The sequence below is a fragment of the Lissotriton helveticus genome, chromosome 5_2 (genome assembly GCF_964261635.1).
Source record: "Lissotriton helveticus chromosome 5_2, aLisHel1.1, whole genome shotgun sequence".
NCBI lineage: Eukaryota > Metazoa > Chordata > Amphibia > Caudata > Salamandridae > Lissotriton > Lissotriton helveticus.
In genome coordinates this window covers 13,567,258-13,592,526 of record NC_136066.1, presented here as the reverse complement: position 1 = coordinate 13,592,526, position 25,269 = coordinate 13,567,258, and the positions used below count along the sequence as shown (strand labels likewise).

The 25,269-nt window shown below is 58.5% G+C and overlaps 1 protein-coding gene across 1 annotated transcript in view; it reads left to right on the top strand.

Annotated features, from left to right (window-relative positions):
- The first annotated feature begins 425 nt into the window (after window positions 1-425).
- Window positions 426-25,269, top strand: part of ST6GALNAC4 (ST6 N-acetylgalactosaminide alpha-2,6-sialyltransferase 4) — a 214,702-nt gene continuing 189,858 nt past the window's right edge. Inside the window, exon 1 of the mRNA XM_078646580.1 lies at window positions 426-476. The gene's annotated coding sequence lies outside the window, so the exon portion shown is untranslated. The remainder of the gene's footprint in view (window positions 477-25,269) is intronic.

Sequence of the window (25,269 nt, the reverse complement as noted above, 5' to 3'; positions counted from 1 at the left end):
GTGAGGGGGGCTGGACTCTGGACTCTGCTGTGAGGGGGGGCTGGACTCTGCTCAGAGGGCGGGGGCAGTTAAGCTGATGTGACTGGGGGGGGGGGGAACTCAGCTGTTTTTTTTTAAAACAAATGAATGCAATTTTCTTTCGCGCGTACATTACCCGAAGGTGTCAGAGCGCTTTACGAAAGAACCAGTTGTTGGAGTCGGGATGCTGGGGGGGGGGGGGGGGCAGTGACTCTGCTGTGATGGGGGGGGGGGCTGGACTCTGCTGTGATGGGGGGGGCTGGACTCTGCTGTGAATGCCTGGGAGGGCCCTGTGTGCCCCCCCAGTGGCGGCTTGCAGGGAGGGTGGAGGGGGGCGGAGTCGGATGCTGGGGGGGGGGGGGGGGGGGAGTGGTGTCTGGCTCCATCTCTGGGGGGGGGGTCGTGACTTCAGATCCGGGGCGGGCCCAGGAGCAGCGCCGAGAGGAGGAGAGGCCCCGGTGAGGAGCCGTGGGGGGCGAGGGGGGGTCACATGAGGAGTACCGGGGGGGGGGGGGGGGAATATGCTTCCTTCGCCCCTCCCCCCCCCGCCTGATACCGCCCTTGTATGTTCCGTTATTTTATTTTCTCTCCCCCGCCCCCCCCGCGCCTCTGCTTCCTGCCCCCCCCCCCCCCCCCCCCGGTAATCTGCTCTGCTGCCCTCATCGCCCCCCCCCATTCGTCATTTACTTATTTATTTATTTTATGCGTGGACTTTACCCCCCCCCCCCCCCCCCCCCTCCTCCGAGGCCTCAAAGTAAACAAACCAGAGACAGAGAAGAGACGGGGGGGGGGCAAGAACAGGGCATCAGAGGAGGCAAGAACAGGGCGTCAGAGGGGGCAAGAACAGGGCGTCAGAGGGGGGCAAGAACAGGGTGTCAGAGGGGGCAAGAACAGGGCGTCAGAGGGGGGCAAGAACAGGGCCTCAGAGGGGGGCAAGAACAGGGCGTCAGAGGGGGGCAAGAACAGGGCGTCAGAGGGGGCAAGAACAGGGCCTCAGAGGGGGCAAGAACAGGGCCTCAGAGGGGGCAAGAACAGGACATGAGAGGGGGCAAGAACAGGGCGTCAGAGGGGTCAAGAACAGGGCGTCAGAGGGGGCAAGAACAGGGCGTCAGAGGAGGCAAGAACAGGGCGTCAGAGGGGGCAAGAACAGGGTGTCAGAGGGGGCAAGAACAGGGCATCAGAGGAGGCAAGAACAGGGCGTCAGAGGGGGCAAGAACAGGGCGTCAGAGGGGGCAAGAACAGGGCGTCAGAGGAGGCAAGAACAGGGCCTCAGAGGGGGCAAGAACAGGGCGTCAGAGGAGGCAAGAACAGGGCGTCAGAGGGGGCAAGAACAGGGCGTCAGAGGGGGCAAGAACAGGGCGTCAGAGGAGCAAGAACAGGGCGTCAGAGGGGGCAAGAACAGGGCGTCAGAGGGGGCAAGAACAGGGCCTCAGAGGGGGCAAGAACAGGGTGTCAGAGGGGGCAAGAACAGGGCATCAGAGGAGGCAAGAACAGGGCGTCAGAGGGGCAAGAACAGGGCGTCAGAGGGGGCAAGAACAGGGCGTCAGAGGAGGCAAGAACAGGGCCTCAGAGGGGGCAAGAACAGGGCCTCAGAGGGGGCAAGAACAGGGCGTCAGAGGGGGCAAGAACAGGGCCTCAGAGGAGGCAAGAACAGGGCGTCAGAGGGGGGCAAGAACAGGGCGTCAGAGGGGGCAAGAACAGGGCGTCAGAGGGGGCAAGAACAGGGCCTCAGAGGAGGCAAGAACAGGGCGTCAGAGGGGGCAAGAACAGGGCATCAGAGGAGGCAAGAACAGGGCGTCAGAGGGGGCAAGAACAGGGCGTCAGAGGGGGCAAGAACAGGGCATCAGAGGAGGCAAGAACAGGGCGTCAGAGGAGGCAAGAACAGGGCGTCAGAGGGGGCAAGAACAGGGCGTCAGAGGGGGCAAGAACAGGGCGTCAGAGGAGGCAAGAACAGGGCGTCAGAGGGGGCAAGAACAGGGCGTCAGAGGAGGCAAGAACAGGGCGTCAGAGGAGGCAAGAACAGGGCGTCAGAGGGGGCAAGAACAGGGCGTCAGAGGGGGCAAGAACAGGGCGTCAGAGGGGGCAAGAACAGGGCGTCAGAGGGGGCAAGAACAGGACGTCAGAGGGGGCAAGAACAGGGCCTCAGAGGAGGCAAGAACAGGGCGTCAGAGGGGGCAAGAACAGGGCGTCAGAGGAGGCAAGAACAGGGCATCAGAGGGGGCAAGAACAGGGCATCAGAGGGGGCAAGAACAGGGCCTCAGAGGGACAAGAACAGGGCATCAGAGGGGGCGAGAACAGGGCATCAGAGGGGGCGAGAACAGGGCGTCAGAGGGGGCAAGAACAGGGCGTCAGAGGAGGCAAGAACAGGGCGTCAGAGGGGGCAAGAACAGGGCGCCAGAGGAGGCAAGAACAGGGCGTCAGAGGGGGCAAGAACAGGGCCTCAGAGGAGGCAAGAACAGGGCGTCAGAGGGGGCAAGAACAGGGCGTCAGAGGAGGCAAGAACAGGGCATCAGAGGGGGTAAGAACAGGGCGTCAGAGGGGGCAAGAACAGGGCGTCAGAGGGGGCAAGAACAGGGCGTCAGAGGAGGCAAGAACAGGGCGTCAGAGGGGGCAAGAACAGGGCGCCAGAGGAGGCAAGAACAGGGCGTCAGAGGGGGCAAGAACAGGGCCTCAGAGGAGGCAAGAACAGGGCGCCAGAGGAGACAAGAACAGGGCCTCAGAGGAGGCAAGAACAGGGCGTCAGAGGGGGCAAGAACAGGGCGTCAGAGGGGGCAAGAACAGGGCGTCAGAGGAGCAAGAACAGGGCGTCAGAGGGGGCAAGAACAGGGCGTCAGAGGGGGCAAGAACAGGGCGTCAGAGGGGGGCAAGAACAGGGCGCCAGAGGAGGCAAGAACAGGGCGCCAGAGGAGGCAAGAACAGGGCCTCAGAGGAGGCAAGAACAGGGCGTCAGAGGGGGCAAGAACAGGGCATCAGAGGAGGCAAGAACAGGGCGTCAGAGGGGACAAGAACAGGGCGTCAGAGGGGGCAAGAACAGGGCCTCAGAGGAGCAAGAACAGGGCGTCAGAGGGGGCAAGAACAGGGCGTCAGAGGGGGGCAAGAACAGGGCGTCAGAGGAGGCAAGAACAGGGCGTCAGAGGGGGCAAGAACAGGGCCACAGAGGGGGCAAGAACAGGGTCTCAGAGGGGGCAAGAACAGGGCCTCAGAGGGGGCAAGAACAGGGCGTCAGAGGGGGCAAGAACAGGGCATCAGAGGGGGCAAGAACAGGGCGTCAGAGGGGGCAAGAACAGGGCCTCAGAGGGGGCAAGAACAGGGCCTCAGAGGGGGCAAGAACAGGGCCTCAGAGGGGGCAAGAACAGGGCGTCAGAGGGGGCAAGAACAGGGCCTCAGAGGGGGCAAGAACAGGGCGTCAGAGGGGGCAAGAACAGGGCGTCAGAGGGGGCAAGAACAGGGCGTCAGAGGGGGGCAAGAACAGGGCGTCAGAGGGGGGCAAGAACAGGACGTCAGATGGGCAAGAACAGGGCGTCAGAGGGGGCAAGAACAGGGCGTCAGAGGGGGCAAGAACAGGGCGTCAGAGGAGGCAAGAACAGGGCGTCAGAGGGGGCAAGAACAGGGCCTCAGAGTGGGCAAGAACAGGGCGTCAGAGGGGGTAAGAACAGGGCCTCAGAGGGGGCAAGAACAAGGTGTCAGAGGGGGCAAGAACAGGGTGTCAGAGGGGGCAAGAACAGGGCGTCAGAGGGGGCAAGAACAGGGCGTCAGAGGGGTAGGAACAGGGCGTCAGAGGGGGGCAAGAACAGGGCTTCAGAGGGGGCAGGAACAGGGCGTCCGAGGGGTAGGAACAGAGCGTCAGAGGGGGTAAGAACAGAGCGTCAGAAGGGGCAAGAACAGGGCGTCAGAGGGGGGCAAGAACAGGGCATTAGAGGGGACAAGAACAGGGCATCAGAGGGGGCAAGAACAGGGCGTCAGAGGGGGCAATAACAGGGCGTCAGAGGGGGCAAGAACAGGGCATCAGAGGAGGCAAGAACAGGGCCTCAGAGGAGGCAAGAACAGGGTATCAGAGGAGGCAAGAACAGGGCCTCAGAGGAGGCAAGAACAGGACGTCAGAGGGGGCAAGAACAGGGCATGAGAGGAGGCAAGAACAGGGCAATAGAGGGGACAAGAACAGGGCATCAGAGGGGGCAAGAACAGGGCGTCAGAGGGGGCAAGAACAGGGCGTCAGAGGGGGGCAAGAACAGGGCGTCAGAGGGGGGCAAGAACAGGACGTCAGAGGGGGCAAGAACAGGGCATTAGAGGGGACAAGAACAGGGCATCAGAGGGGGCAAGAACAGGGCGTCAGAGGGGGCAAGAACAGGGCCTCAGAGGGGGCAAGAACGGCGTCAGAGGGGGCAAGAACAGGGCGTCAGAGGGGTAGGAACGGGGCGTCAGAGGGGGGCAAGAACAGGGTGTCAGAGGGGGCAAGAACAGGACGTCAGAGGGGCAAGAACAGGGCATCAGAGGAGGCAAGAACAGGGCATCGGAGGGGGCAAGAACAGTGCATCAGAGGGGCAAGAACAGGGCGTCAGAGGGGGCAGGAACAGGGCGTCAGAGGGGTAGGAACAGGGCGTCAGAGGGGGTAAGAACAGAGCGTCAGAAGGGGCAAGAACAGGGCGTCAGAGGGGGCAAGAACAGGGCATTAGAGGGGACAAGAACAGGGCATCAGAGGGGGCAAGAACAGGGCGTCAGAGGGGGCAAGAACAGGGCGTCAGAGGGGGGCAAGAACAGGACGTCAGAGGGGGCAAGAACAGGGCATTAGAGGGGACAAGAACAGGGCATCAGAGGGGGCAAGAACAGGGCGTCAGAGGGGGGCAAGAACAGGACGTCAGAGAGGGGAAGAACAGGGCATTAGAGGGGACAAGAACAGGGCATCAGAGGGGGCAAGAACAGGGCATCAGAGGGGGCAAGAACAGGGCGTCAGAGGGGGGCAAGAACAGGGCGTCAGAGGGGGCAAGAACAGGACGTCAGAGGGGCAAGAACAGGGCATTAGAGGGGACAAGAACAGGGCGTCAGAGGGGGCAAGAACAGGGCGTCAGAGGGGGCAAGAACAGGGCGTCAGAGGGGGCAAGAACAGGGCGTCAGAGGGGGCAAGAACAGGGCATCAGAGGGCGGCAAGAACAGTTCGTCAGAGGGGTAGGAACAAGGCGTCAGAGGGGGGCAAGAACAGGGCCTCAGAGGGGGCAAGAACAGGGCCTCAGAGGGGGCAAGAACAGGGCCTCAGAGGGGGCAAGAACAGGGCGTCAGAGGGGGCAAGAACAGGGCGTCAGAGGGGGCAAGAACAGGGCGTCAGAGGGGGCAAGAACAGGACGTCAGAGTGGGGGGCAAGAACAGGGCGTCAGAGGGGCAAGAACAGGGCGTCAGAGGGGCAAGAACAGGGCGTCAGAGGGGGCAAGAACAGGGCCTCAGAGGGGGCAAGAACAGGGCGTCAGAGGGGGCAAGAACAGGGCATTAGAGGGGACAAGAACAGGGCGTCAGAGGGGGCAAGAACAGGGCCTCAGAGGAGGCAAGAACAGGGCGTCAGAGGGGGCAAGAACAGGGCATCAGAGGAGGCAAGAACAGGGCGTCAGAGGGGACAAGAACAGGGCGTCAGAGGGGGCAAGAACAGGGCCTCAGAGGAGCAAGAACAGGGCGTCAGAGGGGGCAAGAACAGGGCGTCAGAGGGGGGCAAGAACAGGGCGTCAGAGGAGGCAAGAACAGGGCGTCAGAGGGGGCAAGAACAGGGCCACAGAGGGGGCAAGAACAGGGTCTCAGAGGGGGCAAGAACAGGGCCTCAGAGGGGGCAAGAACAGGGCGTCAGAGGGGGCAAGAACAGGGCATCAGAGGGGGCAAGAACAGGGCGTCAGAGGGGGCAAGAACAGGGCCTCAGAGGGGGCAAGAACAGGGCCTCAGAGGGGGCAAGAACAGGGCCTCAGAGGGGGCAAGAACAGGGCGTCAGAGGGGGCAAGAACAGGGCCTCAGAGGGGGCAAGAACAGGGCGTCAGAGGGGGCAAGAACAGGGCGTCAGAGGGGGCAAGAACAGGGCGTCAGAGGGGGGCAAGAACAGGGCGTCAGAGGGGGGCAAGAACAGGACGTCAGATGGGCAAGAACAGGGCGTCAGAGGGGGCAAGAACAGGGCGTCAGAGGGGGCAAGAACAGGGCGTCAGAGGAGGCAAGAACAGGGCGTCAGAGGGGGCAATAACAGGGCCTCAGAGTGGGCAAGAACAGGGCGTCAGAGGGGGTAAGAACAGGGCCTCAGAGGGGGCAAGAACAGGGTGTCAGAGGGGGCAAGAACAGGGTGTCAGAGGGGGCAAGAACAGGGCCTCAGAGGGGCAAGAACAGGGCGTCAGAGGGGGCAAGAACAGGGCGTCAGAGGGGTAGGAACAGGGCGTCAGAGGGGGGCAAGAACAGGGCGTCAGAGGGGGCAGGAACAGGGCGTCCGAGGGGTAGGAACAGAGCGTCAGAGGGGGTAAGAACAGAGCGTCAGAAGGGGCAAGAACAGGGCGTCAGAGGGGGGCAAGAACAGGGCATTAGAGGGGACAAGAACAGGGCATCAGAGGGGGCAAGAACAGGGCGTCAGAGGGGGCAATAACAGGGCGTCAGAGGGGGCAATAACAGGGCGTCAGAGGGGGCAAGAACAGGGCCTCAGAGGAGGCAAGAACAGGGCCTCAGAGGAGGCAAGAACAGGGCCTCAGAGGAGGCAAGAACAGGGTATCAGAGGAGGCAAGAACAGGGCCTCAGAGGAGGCAAGAACAGGACGTCAGAGGGGGCAAGAACAGGGCATGAGAGGAGGCAAGAACAGGGCAATAGAGGGGACAAGAACAGGGCATCAGAGGGGGCAAGAACAGGGCGTCAGAGGGGGCAAGAACAGGGCGTCAGAGGGGGGCAAGAACAGGGCGTCAGAGGGGGGCAAGAACAGGACGTTAGAGGGGGCAAGAACAGGGCATTAGAGGGGACAAGAACAGGGCATCAGAGGGGGCAAGAACAGGGCGTCAGAGGGGGCAAGAACAGGGCCTCAGAGGGGGCAAGAACGGCGTCAGAGGGGGCAAGAACAGGGCGTCAGAGGGGTAGGAACGGGGCGTCAGAGGGGGGCAAGAACAGGGTGTCAGAGGGGGCAAGAACAGGACGTCAGAGGGGCAAGAACAGGGCATCAGAGGAGGCAAGAACAGGGCATCGGAGGGGGCAAGAACAGTGCATCAGAGGGGCAAGAACAGGGCGTCAGAGGGGGCAGGAACAGGGCGTCAGAGGGGTAGGAACAGGGCGTCAGAGGGGGTAAGAACAGAGCGTCAGAAGGGGCAAGAACAGGGCGTCAGAGGGGGCAAGAACAGGGCATTAGAGGGGACAAGAACAGGGCATCAGAGGGGGCAAGAACAGGGCGTCAGAGGGGGCAAGAACAGGGCGTCAGAGGGGGGCAAGAACAGGACGTCAGAGGGGGCAAGAACAGGGCATTAGAGGGGACAAGAACAGGGCATCAGAGGGGGCAAGAACAGGGCGTCAGAGGGGGGCAAGAACAGGACGTCAGAGAGGGGAAGAACAGGGCATTAGAGGGGACAAGAACAGGGCATCAGAGGGGGCAAGAACAGGGCATCAGAGGGGGCAAGAACAGGGCGTCAGAGGGGGGCAAGAACAGGGCGTCAGAGGGGGCAAGAACAGGACGTCAGAGGGGCAAGAACAGGGCATTAGAGGGGACAAGAACAGGGCGTCAGAGGGGGCAAGAACAGGGCGTCAGAGGGGGCAAGAACAGGGCGTCAGAGGGGGCAAGAACAGGACGTCAGAGGGGGCAAGAACAGGGCATCAGAGGGCGGCAAGAACAGTTCGTCAGAGGGGTAGGAACAAGGCGTCAGAGGGGGGCAAGAACAGGGCCTCAGAGGGGGCAAGAACAGGGCCTCAGAGGGGGCAAGAACAGGGCCTCAGAGGGGGCAAGAACAGGGCGTCAGAGGGGGCAAGAACAGGGCGTCAGAGGGGGCAAGAACAGGGCGTCAGAGGGGGCAAGAACAGGACGTCAGAGTGGGGGGCAAGAACAGGGCGTCAGAGGGGCAAGAACAGGGCCTCAGAGGGGGCAAGAACAGGGCGTCAGAGGAGGCAAGAACAGGGCGTCAGAGGGGGCAAGAACAGGGCCTCAGAGGGGGCAAGAACAGGGCGTCAGAGGGGGCAAGAACAGGGCGTTAGAGGGGGCAAGAACAGGGGGGGCAAGAACAGGGCGTCAGAGGGGGCAAGAACAGGGCGTCAGAAGGGGCAAGAACAGGGCGTCAGAGGAGGCAAGAACAGGGCGTCAGAGGGGGCAAGAACAGGGCATCAGAGGGGGCAAGAACAGGGCATCAGAGGGGGCAAGAACAGAGCGTCAGAAGGGGCAAGAACAGGGCGTCAGAGGAGGCAAGAACAGGGCATCAGAGGGGGCAAGAACAGGGCATCAGAGGGGGCAAGAACAGGGCGTCAGAGGGGGCAAGAACAGGACGTCAGAGGGGGCAAGAACAGGGCATTAGAGGGGGCAAGAACAGGGCGCCAGAGGAGGCAAGAACAGGGCGTCAGAGGGGGCAAGAACAGGGCATCAGAGGAGGCAAGAACAGGGCGTCAGAGTGGGGGGCAAGAACAGGGCCTCAGAGGGGTGCAAGAACAGGGCGTCAGAGGGGGTAAGAACAGGGCGTCAGAGGAGGCAAGAAAAGGGCGTCAGAGGGGGCAAGAACAGGGCCTCAGAGGGGGGCAAGAACAGGGCGTCAGAGGGGGCAAGAACAGGGCGTCAGAGGAGGCAAGAACAGGGCGTCAGAGGGGTCAAGAACAGGGCGTCAGAGGGGGCAAGAACAGGGCCTCAGAGGGGGGCAAGAACAGGGCCTCAGAGGGGGGCAAGAACAGGGCGTCAGAGGGGATAAGAACAGGGCGTCAGAGGAGGCAAGAACAGGGCGTCAGAGGAGGCAAGAACAGGGCGTCAGAGGGGGCAAGAACAGGGCCTCAGAGGGGGCAAGAACAGGGCCTCAGAGGGGGCAAGAACAGGGCGTCAGAGGGGCAAGAACAGGGCCTCAGAGGGGGGCAAGAACAGGGCGTCAGAGGAGGCAAGAACAGGGCGTCAGAGGGGGCAAGAACAGGGCGTCAGAGGGTGCAAGAACAGGGCCTCAGAGGGGGCAAGAACAGGGGGGGCAAGAACAGGGCGACAGAGGCGGCAAGAACAGGGCGTCAGAGGGGTAGGAACAGGGCGTCAGAGGGGGGCAAGAACAGGGCGTCAGGGGGGGGCAAGAACAGGACGTCAGAGGGGGCAAGAACAGGGCGTCAGAGGGAGCAAGAACAGGGCGTCAGAGGGGGCAAGAACAGGGCCTCAAAGGGGGCAAGAACAGGGCGTCAGAGGGGGCAAGAACAGGGGGGGCAAGAACAGGGCGTCAGAGGGGGCAAGAACAGGGCGTCAGAGGGGGCAAGAACAGGGCGTCAGAGGGGGCAAGAACAGGGCGTCAGAGGGGGCAAGAACAGGGCGTTAGAGGGGGCAAGAACAGGGGGGGCAAGAACAGGGCGACAGAGGCGGCAAGAACAGGGCGTCAGAGGGGGCAAGAACAGGGCGTCAGAGTGGGGGGCAAGAACAGGACGTCAGAGGGGCAAGAACAGGGCATCTGAGGAGGCAAGAACAGGGCATCAGAGGGGGCAAGAACAGGGCATCAGGGGCAAGAACAGGGCGTCAGAGGGGGCAGGAACAGGGCGTCAGAGGGGGCAAGAACAGGGCGTCAGAGGGGGCAAGAACAGGGCGTCAGAGGGGGGCAAGAACAGGACGTCAGAGGGGGCAAGAACAGGGCGTCCGAGGGGGGCAAGAACAGGACGTCAGAGGGGGCAAGAACAGGGCGTCCGAGGGGGGCAAGAACAGGACGTCAGAGGGGGCAAGAACAGGGCGTCAGAGAGGGGCAAGAACAGGACGTCAGAGGGGTAAGAACAGGGCATCAGAGGGGCAAGAACAGGGCATCAGGGGCAAGAACAGGGCGTCAGAGGGGGCAGGAACAGGGCGTCAGAGGGGGCAAGAACAGGGCGTCAGAGGGGGCAAGAACAGGGCGTCAGAGGGGGGCAAGAACAGGACGTCAGAGGGGGCAAGAACAGGGCGTCAGAGGGGGGCAAGAACAGGACGTCAGAGGGGGCAAGAACAGGGCGTCAGAGGGGGGCAAGAACAGGGCGTCAGAGGGGGGCAAGAACAGGACGTCAGAGAGGGGAAGAACAGGGCATTAGAGGGGACAAGAACAGGGCATCAGAGGGGGCAAGAACAGGGCATCAGAGGGGGCAAGAACAGGGCGTCAGAGGGGGGCAAGAACAGGGCGTCAGAGGGGGCAAGGACAGGACGTCAGAGGGGCAAGAACAGGGCATTAGAGGGGACAAGAACAGGGCATCAGAGGGGGCAAGAACAGGGCGTCAGAGGGGGCAAGAACAGGGCGTCAGAGGGGGCAAGAACAGGACGTCAGAGGGGGCAAGAACAGGGCATCAGAGGGCGGCAAGAACAGTTCGTCAGAGGGGTAGGAACAAGGCGTCAGAGGGGGGCAAGAACAGGGCCTCAGAGGGGGCAAGAACAGGGCGTAAGAGGGGGCAAGAACAGGGCCTCAGAGGGGGCAAGAACAGGGCGTCAGAGGGGGCAAGAACAGGGCGTCAGAGGGGGCAAGAACAGGACGTCAGAGTGGGGGGCAAGAACAGGGCGTCAGAGGGGCAAGAACAGGGCGTCAGAGGGGCAAGAACAGGGCGTCAGAGGGGGCAAGAACAGGGCGTCAGAGGGGGCAAGAACAGGGCCTCAGAGGGGGCAAGAACAGGGCCTCAGAGGGGGCAAGAACAGGGCGTCAGAGGGGGCAAGAACAGGGCATTAGAGGGGACAAGAACAGGGCGTCAGAGGGGGCAAGAACAGGGCATTAGAGGGGACAAGAACAGGGCCTCAGAGGGGGGCAAGAACAGGGCCTCAGAGGGGGCAAGAACAGGGCGTCAGAGGGGGCAAGAACAGGGCATTAGAGGGGACAAGAACAGGGCGTCAGAGGGGGCAAGAACAGGGCATCAGAGGAGGCAAGAACAGGGCGTCAGAGGGGGCAAGAACAGGGCATCAGAGGGGGCAAGAACAGGGCATTAGAGGGGGCAAGAACAGGGCGTCAGAGGGGGCAAGAACAGGGCGTCAGAGGAGGCAAGAACAGGGCGTCAGAGGAGGCAAGAACAGGGCGTCAGAGGGGGCAAGAACAGGGCCTCAGAGGGGGCAAGAACAGGGCCTCAGAGGGGGCAAGAACAGGGCGTCAGAGGGGGCAAGAACAGGGCGTTAGAGGGGGCAAGAACAGGGGGGGCAAGAACAGGGCGTCAGAGGGGGCAAGAACAGGGCGTCAGAGGGAGCAAGAACAGGGCGTCAGAAGGGGCAAGAACAGGGCGTCAGAGGAGGCAAGAACAGGGCGTCAGAGGGGGCAAGAACAGGGCATCAGAGGGGGCAAGAACAGAGCGTCAGAAGGGGCAAGAACAGGGCGTCAGAGGAGGCAAGAACAGGGCATCAGAGGGGGCAAGAACAGGGCATCAGAGGGGGCAAGAACAGGGCGTCAGAGGGGGCAAGAACAGGGCATTAGAGGGGGCAAGAACAGGGCATTAGAGGGGGCAAGAACAGGGCGCCAGAGGAGGCAAGAACAGGGCGTCAGAGGGGGCAAGAACAGGGCATCAGAGGAGGCAAGAACAGGGCGTCAGAGTGGGGGGCAAGAACAGGGCCTCAGAGGGGTGCAAGAACAGGGCGTCAGAGGGGGTAAGAACAGGGCGTCAGAGGAGGCAAGAAAAGGGCGTCAGAGGGGGCAAGAACAGGGCCTCAGAGGGGGGCAAGAACAGGGCGTCAGAGGGGGCAAGAACAGGGCGTCAGAGGAGGCAAGAACAGGGCGTCAGAGGGGTCAAGAACAGGGCGTCAGAGGGGGCAAGAACAGGGCCTCAGAGGGGGGCAAGAACAGGGCGTCAGAGGGGATAAGAACAGGGCGTCAGAGGAGGCAAGAACAGGGCGTCAGAGGAGGCAAGAACAGGGCGTCAGAGGGGGCAAGAACAGGGCCTCAGAGGGGGCAAGAACAGGGCGTCAGAGGGGCAAGAACAGGGCCTCAGAGGGGGGCAAGAACAGGGCGTCAGAGGAGGCAAGAACAGGGCGTCAGAGGGGGCAAGAACAGGGCCTCAGAGGGGGCAAGAACAGGGCGACAGAGGCGGCAAGAACAGGGCGTCAGAGGGGTAGGAACAGGGCGTCAGAGGGGGGCAAGAACAGGGCGTCAGGGGGGCAAGAACAGGACGTCAGAGGGGGCAAGAACAGGGCGTCAGAGGGAGCAAGAACAGGGCGTCAGAGGGGGCAAGAACAGGGCCTCAAAGGGGGCAAGAACAGGGCGTCAGAGGGGGCAAGAACAGGGCGTTAGAGGGGGCAAGAACAGGGGGGGCAAGAACAGGGCGACAGAGGCGGCAAGAACAGGGCGTCAGAGGGGGCAAGAACAGGGCGTCAGAGTGGGGGGCAAGAACAGGACGTCAGAGGGGCAAGAACAGGGCATCTGAGGAGGCAAGAACAGGGCATCAGAGGGGGCAAGAACAGGGCATCAGGGGCAAGAACAGGGCGTCAGAGGGGGCAGGAACAGGGCGTCAGAGGGGGCAGGAACAGGGCGTCAGAGGGGGCAAGAACAGGGCGTCAGAGGGGGCAAGAACAGGGCGTCAGAGGGGGGCAAGAACAGGACGTCAGAGGGGGCAAGAACAGGGCGTCCGAGGGGGGCAAGAACAGGACGTCAGAGGGGGCAAGAACAGGGCGTCCGAGGGGGGCAAGAACAGGACGTCAGAGGGGGCAAGAACAGGGCGTCAGAGAGGGGCAAGAACAGGACGTCAGAGGGGTAAGAACAGGGCGTCAGAGGCGGCAAGAACAGGGCGTCAGAGGGGGCAAGAACAGGGCGTCAGAGTGGGGGGCAAGAACAGGACGTCAGAGGGGCAAGAACAGGGCATCTGAGGAGGCAAGAACAGGGCATCAGAGGGGCAAGAACAGGGCATCAGGGGCAAGAACAGGGCGTCAGAGGGGGCAGGAACAGGGCGTCAGAGGGGGCAAGAACAGGGCGTCAGAGGGGGCAAGAACAGGGCGTCAGAGGGGGGCAAGAACAGGACGTCAGAGGGGGCAAGAACAGGGCGTCAGAGGGGGGCAAGAACAGGACGTCAGAGGGGGCAAGAACAGGGCGTCAGAGGGGGGCAAGAACAGGACTTCAGAGGGGGCAAGAACAGGGCGTCAGAGGCGGCAAGAACAGGGCGTCACAGGGGGCAAGAACAGGGCATCAGAGTGGGGGGCAAGAACAGGACGTCAGAGGGGGCAAGAACAGGGCGTCAGAGGGGGCAAGAACAGGGTGTCAGAGGGGGGCAAGAACAGGATGTCAGAGGGGGCAAGAACAGGGCGTCAGAGGGGGCAAGAACAGGGCGTCAGAGGGGGCAAGAACAGGGCGTCAGAGGGGGCAAGAACAGGGCGTTAGAGGGGGCAAGAACAGGGGGGGCAACAACAGGGCGTCAGAGGCGGCAAGAACAGGGCGTCAGAGGGGTAAGAACAGGGCGTCAGAGGGGGGCAAGAACAGGGCGTCAGAGGGGGGCAAGAACAGGACGTCAGAGGGGGCAAGAACAGGGCGTCAGAGGGGGCAAGAACAGGGCATCAGAGGGGGGCAAGAACAGGGCGTCAGAGGGGGGCAAGAACAGGACGTCAGAGGGGGCAAGAACAGGGCGTCAGAGGGGCAAGAACAGGGCATCAGAGGAGGCAAGAACAGGGCATCAGAGGGGGCAAGAACAGGGCATCAGAGGGGCAAGAACAGGGCGTCAGAGGGGGCAAGAACAGGGCGTCAGAGGGGGCAGGAACAGGGCGTCAGAGGGGGCAAGAACAGGGCGTCAGAGGGGGCAAGAACAGGGCCTCAGAGGTGGCAAGAACAGGGCCTCAGAGGGGGCAAGAACAGGGCGTCAGAGGGGGCAAGAACAGGGCGTCAGAGGGGGAAAGAACAGGGCGTCTGAGGGGGAAAGAACAGGGCGTCTGAGTGGGAAAGAACAGGGCGTCAGAGGGGGCAAGAACAGGGCGTTAGAGGGGGCAAGAACAGGGGGGGCAAGAACAGGGCGCCAGAGGCGGCAAGAACAGGGCGTCAGGGGGGGCAAGAACAGGACGTCAGAGGGGGCAAGAACAGGGCGTCAGAGGCGGCAAGAACAGGGCGTCAGAGGGGGCAAGAACAGGGTGTCAGAGTGGGGGGCAAGAACAGGGCGTCAGAGTGGGGGGGCAAGAACAGGGCATCAGAGGAGGCAAGAACGAGGCATCGGAGGGGGCAAGAACAGGGCGTCAGAGGGGCAAGAACAGGGCGTCAGAGGGGGCAGGAACAGGGCGTCAGAGGGGGCAAGAACAGGGTGTCAGAGGGGGGCAAGAACAGGGCGTCAGAGGGGGCAAGAACAGGGCGTCAGAGGGGGAAAGAACAGGGCGTCAGAGGGGGCAAGAACAGGCCGTCAGAGGGGGGCAAGAACAGGGCGTCAGAGGGGGGCAAGAACAGGGCGTCAGAGGGGGGCAAGAAAAGGGCGTCAGAGGGGGCAAGAACAGGGCGTCAGAGGGAGGCAAGAACAGGGCGTCAGAGGGGGGCAAGAACAGGGCGTCAGAGGGGGCAAGAACAGGGCGTCAGAGGGGGGCAAGAACAGGTCGTCAGAGGGGGCAGGAACAGGGCGTCAGAGGGGGCAAGAATAGGGCATCAGGGGGGCAGGAACAGGGCGTCAGAGGGGGCAAGAATAGGGCGCCAGAGGGGGGCAAGAACAGGGCATCAGAGGGGGCAAGAACAGGGCGTCAGAGGGGGCAGGAACAGGGCGTCAGAGGGGCAAGAACAGGGCGTCAGAGGGGGGCAAGAACAGGGCGTCAGAGGGGGCAAGAACAGGGCGTCAGAGGGGGCAGGAACAGGGCGTCAGAAGGGCAAGAACAGGGCGTCAGAGGGGGCAAGAACAGGGCGTCAGAAGGGGCAAGAACAGGGCGTCAGAGGGGGAAAGAACAGGGCGTCAGAAGGGGCAAGAACAGGGCGTCAGAGGGGGCAAGAGCAGGGCATCAGAGGGGGAAACAACAGGGCGTCAGAGGGGGCAACAACAGGGCGTCAGAGGGGGCAACAACAGGGCGTCAGAGGGGGCAATAACAGGGCATCAGAGGGGCAAGAACAGGGCATGAGAGGGGGCAAGAACATGGCGTCAGAGGGGGACAAGAACAGGGCCTCAGAGGGGGCAAAAACAGGGCATCAGAGGGGGCAAGAACAGGGCATCAGAGGGGCAAGAACAGGGCATCAGAGGAGGCAAGAACAGGGCATCAGAGGAGGCAAGAACAGGGCATCAGAGGGGGCAAGAACAGGGCGTCAGAGGGGGCAAGAACAGGGCGTCAGAGGAGGCAAGAACAAGGCGTCAGAGGGGGCAAGAACAGGGCCTCAGAGGGGCAAGAACAGGGCCTCAGAGGGGCAAGAACAGGGCCTCGGAGGAGGCAAGAACAGGTTATCAGAGGGCGAAGAACAGGGTCTCAGAGGGGGCAAGAACAGGGCATCAGAGGAGGCAAGAACAGGGCACCAGAGGGGGCAAGAACAGGGCATCAGAGGGGGCAAGAACAGGGCATCAGAGGGGGCAAGAGCAGGGCGTCAGAGGGGGCAAGAACAGGGCATCAGAGGGGGCAAGAACAGGGCGTCAGAGGGGGGCAAGAACAGGGCGTCAGAGGGGGCAAGAACAGGGCGTCAGAGGGGACAAGAACAGGGCATCATAGGAGGCAAGAGCAGGGCGTCAGAGGGGGCAAGAACAGGGCGTCAGAGGGGGCAAGAACAGGGCGTCAGAGGGGACAAGAACAGGGCATCATAGGAGGCAAGAGCAGGGCGTCAGAGGGGGCAAGAACAGGGCATCAGAGGGGGCAAGAACAGGGCCTCAGAGGGGGCAAGAACAGGGCGTCAGAGGGGCAAGAACAGGGCCTCAGAGGGGGCAAGAACAGGGCGTCAGAGGGGGCAAGAACAGGGCCTCAGAGGGGGCAATAACAGGGCCTCAGAGGAGGCAAGAACAGGGCATCAGAGGAGGCAAGAACAGGGCATCAGAGGAGGGTAAGAACAGGGCATCAGGGGAGGCAAGAGCAGGGCCTCAGAGGAGCAAGAACAGGGCGTCAGAGGGGGCAAGAACAGGGCCTCAGAGGGGGCAAAAACAGGGCATGAGAGGGGGCAAGAACAGGGCGTCAGAGGAGGCAAGAACAGGGCCTCAGAGGAGCAAGAACAGGGCGTCAGAGGGGCAAGAACAGGGCCTCAGAGGGGGCAAGAACAGGGCATCAGAGGAGGCAAGAACAGGGCCTCAGAGGAGGCAAGAACAGGGCGTCAGAGGAGGCAAGAACAGGGCATCAGAGGGGGCAAGAACAGGGCGTCAGAGGGGGCAAGAACAGGGCATCAGAGGAGGCAAGAACAGGGCATCAGAGGAGGCAAGAACAGGGCGTCAGAGGCAAGAACAGGGCATCAGAGGAGGCAAGAACAGGGCATCAGAGGGGGCAAGAACAGGGCGTCAGAGGGGGCAAGAACAGGACCTCAGAGGGGGCAAGAACAGGGCCTCAGAGGGGCAATAGCAAGGCTGCAGACAGGGGAATAACTGGGCATCATCAGAGGGGACAATACTTGGGTACATTAGAAATAACAGAGCATCGAAGGGGGCAATCATAGGGTATCAGAGGGAACATTAATATGGTACAAGAGACCGCAGCAACAAGGCATCAAACTGGACAATCACATGGCATAAGACAGGGCTTCGGAGGGGCAATATCTGGGCATCAGAGAGGTAAATACAGATCGAGGGCAATAACATGGAAGCGGCGAGGGCAGTAACAGGGCATCGGATAGGGCATCGGTGGCACCTGAGGGGCTGGGCATGCGGGCACCAAGCGGTTGTGGGTGTGCAGTGTGTGCAGTGTGTGCCAGCCTCTGGATTTGTGTTTAATGCTACAATTCTGCTTCTATTTGCTTTAAAAACAGTTAGGAATTGTGTGGACATTAATGAACTTTCTTTGCACTGTTTACATCTGGCATTTGTTGCTTTAAGTTTCAAGACAATGATTTTGAATGGTTGTTGGCAGAGCCACTGGAATTCTGCAGCAGGGTTGGACCAAATTATGCAACAGCATTTACTAAAATATGCAGCAAGAAAAGGCAAATGATGGGATGTAATTTGGCACACTTTGTGACAGTGTTTGCTCATTCTTGTGTTATTTTTAGGTCGAGCCTATGGCGGCGTTCATGCGCTGTACAGGAAATCGACCTCTTGGAATCACTTCAGCTTTCTTCAAAGCGTGTGTGTGTTGTGCTCACACGCTATTGGCCTTTGCGTCTGGCTTCAGTACTCGATTGGCCAAAGTCGTGTGGATGTCCCCGCTTCTTTTCAAAGGTTTACTCCCAGCGCTTTTTGCTCTCGGGAGCCGGCAGCAGCGCACAGGGGCCATCTTGTTTTTAACCCCTTGGAGGCGTGAATATCGCCGCGGCGCGGGGAAGTAGGGGGTGAGCGCGGCGCCGCTGTGCTTGTGACGGAACCACGCTGTCATGAGTCACGGGTGGCGTTTGCTCGTGACGGCGTGGTTCTGTCACGGCCCCGCCCGCTCATTAATGCGCCCGCACAGGCGGGGAATTACTGCCATGTGAGCGGAGCAACAGCCGCATGACGGAACCACGCGGTCATGAGCACACGCCGCTCGTGGCTCATGATGGCGTGGTGATGTCATGAGCAGGCATGGGGTTAATCGGCATGGGCGCGCTTGTTTTGGTTTTAAAAGTGATCACAGTTACAACCTTTTCATTTAATGTTGACGATTTCCAAATATTGCACTAGGTGGCGCTGTTGCCCATGAATTGTTTAGTGCCTTATTTCCTTTTAATGATGTTATGTTAAATATTCGGAATTCTATGAAAAATTGCTTTTAAATTATTGTTTTTTAGCAGAACAACCTGAAACAAAATCTGTCGGTCAAAGGATTAAAAGATGCACAATATGGCTCGGACACTTAGGAATGTCTATATCCTGATTCCGTATCGACAGCCTGTGCCTTTTACCCGTGATGTAAAACATATAAAGTAAACATCGGCTTCAAGATAAATGATTTGAACGTCCGTTAGGAAGATATATGGAAACTTGCAGATCAAATGTTAAAATTCAGCCATGGCAAACTTGCCCTTTCATCCTACCGCAGTGAATAATGAATTCTGTTAAATTGTGGAGGAATAACAGCTACTGATGTGTGCAGCACTGGAGCACCCTGCCATAACTAGGGGTGGGCGGAATTTGCGTAGTCGCGCTACGCAAAGCTTAGTGAAACGGTAAAAATTCTCTGCGAATATGCAGAGTTCCGCGAACACGTGGAATTGCTTGTTCCGCCCATTGGCGATGATTTTATCCTGTTCACGAACACTGTTTGCGTGCTCGAGGGGTAATATCTCGCGAACACCCATTTTAAAAGTGCGGACAACCACAAAATTCCACGAAGCAGCTGATCGCGGAATTTTGGGCAATTCCGTGTTCTCCGCGGAACGCAATATTAGCCAAATTCCACAAATTCAGCGAGCGGAACGGAATTTACCGCCCAGGCCTAGCCATAACACGGGTATGACTACTCATATTGGTGACCGTCTTGACCCTTCCAGAGGCGGCCGCTCCCCCACGCAGCTCCCCACCCTGACTGCAGTGGTATCGTAGCGCTTGGCATTCATTACAATCTCTGCCTCCTCGCATTGCTCGTACTTTAAACTGTGCTGCTCTCACTTAGAGGCGCTGCAGAATCGACTTAATTGATTTAATCTGGCTAGAACACGCTTGTTGGTATCTGTTGCTGCTGGATTCTAGAAAGTGACAAATTTGAAGCGCGCAGTCCGCATTGTGACTTCATTTATTTACTTAATTATTTGTGAATGCGTGTTTGCACAGCGTAGTACTGCCCAATCCAAATTTGGTTATTTTGGTAGCAGCCATCTTCACGTTTGTTGGTGCCTCCTTGCTCGGACCTACACCCCGCCCTCGGCCTCCCAGCTGTCCCTCCCTCGCCCCTCCCCCTTCACTATCCATTTATGACAGTTGCATTTGCGTGCAGCGTTCACGCGGAGCGATCGCGCCCCAGTCGCGCCGAAGGTGCGCCAAAGGTAAGCCCGTCTGCACCCCTCCGCGCCTGGACCGCGCCCAGCGCCATACCCCCTGGCCCACGCCGTACCCAGCCCACTAGACTCACATACGATGCCGCAACTCTCCTCGCCCTCAACCCCGGACGCACTCCACAATGCTGCAAAGCCACCCCAGGACGGACCCACGGCCCATTCGCCTGCCGCACCTGCAAGTTCACCTGCTCCAGGACCCTCACCAAATCCACTCCCTCCAGTCATAGCTCCGAGTCTAACCACCTGAAGTGCATCCTGCTAAACACCCGCTCGATCCACAGACACGCCACCGAACTCTGGGACCTACTCGACACTGCATCACCGGACATCGCCTTCCTCACTGAAACATGGATGAACACATCATCAGCACCCGACATCGCCATAGCCATACCGGACGCTTACAAGATCATCCGAAAAGACCGCACCAACCAAACAGGAGGAGGCATCGCCATCATCCACAGGAACACCATCAAAATCACGACCAGCACCGACGATAACCTCGCTACCGCCGAACACCTTCACTTCCAGATCCACACCGACCCCAGGACCACACTTAGAGGCACCCTCATCTACAGGCCCCCAGGAACCCGCACTAAATTCAGCGATGACATCACTGACTTCATCAGCCCACATGCCCTCGCCTCCGAAAACTACATTCTATTAGGAGACCTCAACTTCCACCTCGAAAACAAACAAGACAGCAACACCAACTCCCTTCTGGACAACCTGACCAATCTCGGACTCAAACAACTTGTGAACACCCCCACCCACGTTGCCGGGCACACGCTCGACCCCATCTTCACATCCAGCAAGCACATTTCCTTCGACCACACCACAGCTCTCCATTGGACGGACCACAGCTGTGTTCACTTCAGCTACAAAACCACCTTGACCCACAACTGCACACAACCTATTCCTCGGAGAAACTGGAACAAAATCACCTCTGACCAACTCCTCACATCACTCAACCAAAACCCTCCCACCCTCTCATCGGACCCTAACCAAGCGGCCACCAATCTCAAGCAATGGATCACCCACAGCGCTGACGAACTAGCTCCCCTGAAAAAGCGCCAGATCGATTCAGGCAATAAAAAGGCCCCCTGGTTCAATGATGACCTTAAAAAATCCAAGAAGCTATGCCGCACCCTAGAGAAAACATGGAGAAAAAACCCAACCACCGACAACATGGCCACCCTCAAGACGGCCACCCGCAAACATCACCAACTGATTCGATCCACCAAGAAATCTGCTTTCAAGGATCGTCTCGACATAAACGCCCACAACAGCAAGGAACTTTTCAACATTGTCAAAGAATTCACCAACCCCGCCGCTGCATCTAACGACATCACTCCCTCCCAAGACCTCTGCGATGCGCTATCCTCCTTCTTCTACAACAAAATTGCCGACATCCACAACAGCTTCGAGAACACTCCCGGCGAACTACCCTCCCCACCCTCCTCAGATCCCACACCGCCAACTAACAACCTCAGCGCCTGGAACCCAATCACCACCGAAGACACCATCCGCCTAATGAACTCAATCCACTCTGGCTCGCCAACCGACCCCTGCCCCCACCACATCTTCAACAAAGCTGACTCCATCATCGCACCCCATCTCCGTGATGTCATCAACTGCTCGTTCAACTCTGCCACCTTCCCAGAAAGCTGGAAACACGCCGAACTCAGCGCCCTCTTGAAAAAACCCACAGCAGACCCAGCTGAACTAAAAAACTACCGACCCATATCCCTCCTCCCCTTCCCCGCCAAAGTTATTGAGAAAGCCGTCAACAGCCAACTTGCCGCCTTCCTTGAATCCAACAACTCACTCGACCCCTCACAGTCCGGATTCCGAGCAAAACACAGCACCGAAACCGCCCTCATCGCAGCCACAGACGACATCCGAACACTACTGGACAACGGAGAAACAGTGGCCCTCATCCTCCTCGACCTCTCCGCCGCATTCGACACAGTCTGCCACAACACCCTTATACAACGCCTCAGCAACATCGGCATACAAGGAAAAGCCTTGAATTGGATCATCTCATTCCTCGCCGGGAGAACTCAAAGAGTCCGACTTCCCCCATTCAACTCTGATGCCACTGAAGTCATCTGTGGAGTACCACAAGGATCATCACTCAGTCCCACCCTCTTCAACGTTTACATGAGTCCACTCGCCTCCATTGCGCGTCAACACAACCTCAACATCATCTCCTACGCCGACGACACCCAGTTAATTCTTTCCCTCACCAAAGACCCTAACACCGCCAAAACCAATCTTCACGAAGGCATGAAAGAAGTAGCCGAATGGATGAAACATAGCCGCCTAAAACTCAACTCAGACAAAACGGAGGTGCTCATCCTAGGATCATCCCCCTCTGCCTGGGACGACTCATGGTGGCCTTCCGCTCTGGGCACAGCACCCACACCCACTGACCACGCACGCAATCTGGGCTTCATCCTTGACTCCTCTCTCTCGATGTCCAGACAAGTCAACGCAGTCTCATCCTCCTGCTTCAACGTACTTCGCATTCTCAAAAAGATCTTCCGATGGATCCCCCTCGAAACAAGAAAGACTGTCACCCATGCCCTGGTCACGAGCCGATTGGATTATGGTAACACACTCTACGCCGGAATCACAGCAAAACTACAGAAGAAACTCCAACGCATCCAAAACGCATCAGCAAGACTCATACTAGACATCCCTCGCCAAGATCACATCACCGGACACCTAAAAGACCTCCACTGGCTTCCCGTCAACAAGAGGATTACATTCCGTCTTCTCACCCATGCACACAAAGCTCTCTACAAACTAGGACCCGAATGCCTCAACACTCGACTGTCCTTCTACACACCCACCCGCCAACTTAGATCGTCCAATCAAGCCCTCGCCGTAGTCCCGCGCATCCGAAAATCCACCATGGGTGGCAGGTCCTTCTCCTTCCTTGCAGCCAAGACCTGGAACTCACTCCCTACACACCTCCGCCTTACACAAAACCACATCTCCTTCAGAAAAGAACTCAAAACCTGGCTATTCGACAAAAACTGAACCCCCCCCCCCCCTTCCCCAAGCGCCTTGAGACCCTCTGGGTGAGTAGTGCGCTATACAAATCTCTGAACTTGAACTTGAACTTGAACCCCAGGTGGCGCAGGCCGATTCCTGCCTCACCTGTTGCTCACCTCCGCCATTTGACACCTATGTTCACAGTTTGCGTGATTTTTTTTTGCACTTTAGTTTAGCGCGAACTCGACCCAAAGGTATCAACCTCACCTCTGCCCCTCCTCTCTACCACCACACCATCTATCACAACTCTTTTCCGTCTGTTTCTCAGTTTACTACACAAAGCTGTAGCGCATTGCTTCACACACGTACATAATGAAGTCCCCTGCAGGGGGCTTAATTTAAGCCAGTGTACAGCTACTTCCCGTTCAAAAGTGTCAAAAAAATATATATATATTACATGTTAAGGACGATTCCCTTTCGCTCTATCAGAAATGTTTAATTCACCCTCTTCATAACACACCACATGGCCTGTTCGCAACCTTATTTCATCACAACTTATCTTTACTTAAAAAACAATGGACTACACTTCTTCTTTCCCCGCACCTTCTCCAGGTGGCTACCTTTCTCTTTTTAAAGCTCACTCACTCTCTCTCCCCTACACCCCTCCTATGCGTTTCAGTCAAAAACTCTAAATCGAGCCCCTTCGCGCCTCTCGCCTTCTCCCCTCTTTCTATATCTCTCCTCCTCCTTTATTTTAACTCTATTTCTCCATTTAACTCGCGCCCACTCTAGCGGGCTGCGTCTCGCTCTCTCCTCCGTGGACTGACTGCGTGGGCCTTTCCTCTGTGAATTCCAATGATTGAGGTGCAGCTCACTGTAATCTGACAGCTTGCCATTCCAGAAACAGCCTCCTATGTATCTAGTACGCAGAGATTTAGGGCCTTGCCCAAACAAACCTTTTATAATCCTTCAACTACACTACAACTGTAAACTGCTACAACTGGTACAACATTTTCTTTTGGAGGACACTTTGCAAAATATCACTTATAAAGCACTCATATTCACCAAATTTACTTACACCTCCCAAAGGCGAGACCTATTGGCTATGCCAATGCTTGTTTTCTTTTTACCAGCCAGACCTGTGATGTACTGGTCAGATGGCAAACCAGGCATGGAGTCAGTAACAAGTCTATCACGGCAGGGCATCGTGGCGACAGCACTCAGCAGGAACTGAGCAGTAACTGGACTGTGGCAATAACAAGCCAGCCGGGCTGCAGCGGCCTGTGAGGGCGGGGCATGGGCACGCCCCCGGGCAATAGACAAGGTAATATCATGGCATTATGTTCTTAGCGGGTAGGGAAGACCGGGCTATATTGACAATAGGATATTAGGAGAACAAGAAGGGAAGACACAGGGCACTTGGGCAATAGCAGGCGCCAAGGCAGGGAATAACAGAGCAACAGCTCAAAACCAACCAACAGTCGCAACGTCTTGGCACAGAAGTAACAAGGGTAGCCATCAGAAACAGCAGGTAGCGTGGACCGGGCAATAACCCTGTGCAGGCGGCAATAACTGGGAACAGAGGTGTCAGGGTACCATGGAAATAGCAGGTGGCATCAGCTGGGTAAAAACCTTGAGCAGAGGGCAATAACAGGGTAACAGCTGTAAGGGTATCATGGAATAGGAGGTAGCCTGGACCGGGCAATAACCCAGTGAAGAGAGCAATAACGGGGTAACAGAGCTGTAAGGGTACCATGGCAATAGCAGATAGTGAGCACAAGACAAAAGAGGGATGTATGACGTTACAACGCATACATTTACATTGGGATACATTATATCGCGGATTTTACAACGCAAGTCGTTACAACGACTTGCGTTGGAGGGCGCTGGACTTAGGAGTAGGATAATTTACTATTCCAACTTCAGTCTACGCACAGTAGGGAAGGTGTTGGATAGTAAATTATACAATTCCTTGTCCTAGAGCGCCATCCAGCGCAAGCCGTTATAACGACTTGCGTTGTGAAAACCACGATCTAATAGCATCGCGATGTAATCCCCGCGTTGTAAACGATGTTTCCCCAATAGAGACACTAACCTGTTAGAGTGAGGAGAGGGAAGAATAAAGTATCTGTGGATTAACACCCTGAGGGACAGGGCATTAATGGGGCAGCAGACAGTAAGAATAGACTGGGCTTGGCAGTGTTTCTAAGAGGGCCGCTAGAGCCCATCACCCATCCACCCATCCATCGGGTAGCTGAGGTGAATGTATGACATTGTTCTGCATTCTGCCCATCAATCATTCTTTTTGCATTTGTCACCCCGAGTAGGACAGGTATGCTCAGACGTGAGTCCCGTGCTCTCCATGCCACTGGAATCAAGCTATCCACGCTGATGAGGGCCGAAAGCCAGAAACCGGTCCTTGGATGCCTGATTCCAGTCCAGGGAGGACCTGGCTTGGCAGTTCGGGCTGGACTGTTCCCATGGGGCACAGGGTCAGACTGATTTGCCTATGGCTGGGTCCAATCTGGAATGGCATGGTGAGCAAAAAACAATGGATTTAGGTCCAGATCTCTGTACCGGGGTGAATGTATGACATTGTTCTGCATTCTGTCCACCAATTTTTAAGTCTCGGCTGTCTAAAGCAGCGCAAGCGCTGCTCTCGGCATTCGAGAGCTTCTTGTAATCAATACAGATTCCGAAGCTCACGGAGGTGGAGTTGAAGCCCCGCCCATCGTTTTTATTGGCCAGCGTCATCTTGCATGCAAAACCATGGCTTTTCATTGTAAAGGAGGCTTCTTAGTCCCTCCTTGTTGCCGCCTTGTCTCCTTTTGGCCACGCCCACCGGCATTTGATCTTTTACCGGTGGCGTGACACTCTCCCCTTTATTACTTACGATGCACTTTTTTCTTTGCATTCGGCTTTAGTAAAGTCAGCCCCATGTTTACTTTCGCATCGCGATGAGAAAGTAAACACGCGGCTGACTTTACGGTACCTCAATTGTGTTTTTTAAGTTGTGTGTGCCTGTGTCTGCCCCCCTCCCATGGTTGAGACTCCGCTCCGTGTGCGATGGAGACAGGGGGGTGGGGGAGGCAGAGAGCACAAGCCGAGATCTTGCCGAGACAATCGCAGGAACTGCAGAGCA